At 36.5% G+C, this 3630-nt stretch overlaps 1 non-coding gene across 1 annotated transcript; it reads right to left on the bottom strand.

The window, feature by feature from the left end:
* Nucleotides 1-2562: 2562 nt before the first annotated feature.
* Nucleotides 2563-2726, bottom strand: LOC132542551 (U1 spliceosomal RNA). Its single transcript, XR_009553553.1, has one exon. It is a non-coding gene; the product is annotated as a U1 spliceosomal RNA (small nuclear RNA).
* Nucleotides 2727-3630: the final 904 nt, after the last annotated feature.

Genomic DNA, 3630 nt, shown 5'->3' with positions numbered 1-3630 from the left:
TGTATTAAAATAATTGTGTGCCTTTTTATTTTCATTTTGTTGATGCAGTTGATCACATTTATTGATTTACATATATTGAACTAACCTTCCATCGCTGGTATAAATCCTACTTGGTCATTGTGAAAAATCTTTTTAATGTAATGCTGTATACAGTTGGCTGGAATTTTGTTGAATATCTTTACATGTATGTTTATCAGGGATATTGGTATATAGCTTTCCCTGTCTTTTGTTGTATCCCTTCCTGCTTCTGGTATCAGGGTGACATCAGCTTTGTGTGAGATGTTAGTGTGAATCCTCCTACATCATCAATACTTTGGAAAAGTTTAAGAAGTAGCTCCCCCTTAAAGGCTATAGCATCAACTGGTAAAACTATGTGGGCCTGAGCTTTGTTGATGAGAAAATTCTTTATTATTATTTCAATTTCTTTGGCTGAGATTGGTCTATCCATGTTTTCCAGTCCCATCTAGTTTAGATCTTTCAAAATTGTTTTCTTCCCTTTGTGTGGCCATAAAAAATACCTCAATGAGTCTAAAATCTGATATGCAGGTGGATCCTAGTTATTGTCTGGGGAGATGATGTCATGGTTGGAAAAAGGATCAGAAAGCTGGATCAGGGAAAAGAGTAGCTCCCAAATATGAGAAAGGTGTATAAATATTGTTGACTGTAAACCCCATCGATTTGATGTGATTTGGGGCCCATATTCAGCTTAGGAGCCTATGTGACCTCTACATCCCTGTAGATCTGAGCTCACATTCTGTGGTCATCAGTAGGAACATTCCAAGCTGCCCCAATATCAGGACCCATCTTCATCAGGTGTAGCATAGCTTATTTGGCTAGCCTCCCTTCAGAGGATAGAACATCCTCTAACATTGTTGATCCAAAACAACAACAAGAAAACAAGAACAAAAAAAAACTAGCATAATCACAGACACTTTGGAATATAATAAAATATGCCCACTACAAAATGGAGATGACCCCACCCCCCAACTCTTCATCTGCACTATTCCAGCCTTTAGGTTCATGATTAGTCAACAATTTGTTTGGCTTTATATGTTAACTCTCTTTTCAGCCACCAGGTTCCAGATGCTAACATGATACCAACCAGACTTCTCTGGACAGACAACCTCACCTATGTGTCCTAGAGCTCCGATTCCCCAGAGCCCCATGCCACTAGTGAGAGAGGCAGGCTGAGAGTATGGATAGACCTGTCAACGCCCATATTCAGTGGGGAAGCAATTACAGAAGCCAGACCTTCCACTTAATGCATCTCACAATGACCTTGGGTCCATTCTCCCAGAGGGATAAAGAATAGGAAAGCTATCAGGGGAAGGGATGGGATATGGAGTTCTTGTGGTGGGAATTGTGTGGACTTGTGCCCCTCTTATCCTATGGTTTTGTCAGTGTGTCCTTTTTATAAAGAAAATAAAATTTAAAAAAGATAAAAAATACCTCAATGAGATTATACTAGACAAAGAGGTAGCTAAAGCAGTTATCACAAGTGAGAGAGAGAGAGAGAGAGATAAGAATGGTCTAATGTAATAAAAGGTACAAAGACCTCCCTTTCAGTGTTTTAGTGTTTTGTATCTCATGTGTAAGGGAGATCTCATAGCCTTATTTTACAGACCAGTGAAGTCAAGATAACATTCAAGGACTTGAAGCAGGGAAAGGAGATGACCCTTCTTTTTGGACTAAAGTAGAGGTAGCACAGAGGTAGAGGTAACAATAGTATTAATAATAATTAAACCTGACTCCTTATTCGGGTCCTGCAATGGACTCTTCATGTGACTGAATGCGATACTTATTTTTCAAAATCTTGTATATAAATTAATAATCACAAACCTCACTAGACTGTTGTATGGGCAAAATTATACAATAAGGGAAGAAGATCCAAGCTAGCAATCCTCATTGATCTCTACAAAACCATGGCCACAAAATTTGGCATATACTGGGGGGGGGGGCAAAGAAATATCTGTTACATCTCCATGAGACTTTACCACTTGATGCAATTTAACAATAAGTGGACATTCACAATGAATTAGAAAGTATGTCATAATATCATCTCTAGTGAAATATTTTAATAAATGTCTTTTTCACTTAGCCCATTATTTTCTACAAAGAGAACTCTGAATTTTCTTGTTGTCTTCCTTTATTTCTCAGATATGATAATGGCATTACAGTAGTGGTCTATTTTTTATTTGTATATTTTTAAAGGGTAGTTTGAGATTACAATAAAACTAAGAGGAAGGCATAGAGCTTTCTTATATACTTCTTAGCTAATATGCATGGTGTCATTCAGAACATTACATCTGTAGCCAAAAAGCAACCTCTACTGATACATCAAATTACCCAAAGTCTACAGTTTACATTAAGATTTACTTTTAGTGTTGTACATTCAATGGTTCAGACATACATATAATGGCATGAATCACCATTATAATATTATATAATTTTTCACTATCTTAAAGTCCTCTGAATTTTTCCTACTCATCTCTCTTCTTCCTCCAACCTCACTTGTGATAACCACAAGTGATCTTCTCTTGTGATCTTCTCTTACTTTATTTCCTGGAAAAATAATGAATACAGCACTCCACTGCCACAAATTATGTGGTGGAATTTTCCACATTTGGGAAAAATCATGGAGGTTAGCACGTTGGTAGTTCAACAGAGAACCCTCACCCTGGGAAAACTACCTTCATGAGCATGGTGTCTCCCTACCAGGCAACTATAACCACATTTTTTTTACTTCATAGCTTTACTTTTCAGGAAGATCATAGAGTTTCAACCATGCAGAATGCAGCTCTCAATGTTATGCTTCTTTCACTTGGTAATGTGTGCTCAAGTTTCCCCATTTTCATGGTTTGACAGTTCATTTACTTCTTAGCACTGAATAATACTCAATTGTCTGATTTATTTATGTTTAACCAACTGAAGGACATCTTGGTTACTAGCAAAGTTTGAAAATTATGAATAAGGCTCCTATAAATACCCACAGGCAAATTTTTATGTGGATATAGTATTCAATTCCTTTGGGTAAACACCAAAGAGTGCAATTGCTGGACCATATGTTAACAATATGCTTAGTTGTGTATTCTTTGCTTTAATGTCTTTATTTTTGCTATTGGTAGGAGGGTTTCTATCTTTGATTATGGGTTTATTAATTCAAATTTAAAAAAAATCTACCGCATTCAATTATAATCTACCACATTAGATTATAAAATAATGGATAATTGACCAGTATCCCTACTTTTCTCCATATAATCTACTCACCCCACCCCTCAACCTGGTGAAAATACTCATGTTTTCCCTAGATCCCAAAATGTCTATGAAAAGTGGTGCTACCATAAAATGGGAGGAAGTTCTTTTCATCTTGAAGATAAGAAATTAAGAGTGTCCAGAGTTCCATGCTCCATAGCAACCTACTAACCAGGAGAAGTTGTTTACAAACTAAACATCAGACTAATATCCCAGATATGGAAAGCACTTATACAACTGAACAACAAAAAGAACCAAGCAACCCAATCACAAAACAGAAAATAAAATATTTGAATAGCCACTTCTCCAATGATAAGTAGAGGCTCAACATCACATAAAAAATGTTCTATGTCACTTGTGACTAGGTAAATGCAAAGC

This window comes from Erinaceus europaeus, chromosome 1 (assembly GCF_950295315.1).
Source record: "Erinaceus europaeus chromosome 1, mEriEur2.1, whole genome shotgun sequence".
NCBI lineage: Eukaryota > Metazoa > Chordata > Mammalia > Eulipotyphla > Erinaceidae > Erinaceus > Erinaceus europaeus.
Note: the sequence above shows the minus strand (reverse complement) of the source record. Positions and strands in the feature narration are given on the sequence as shown.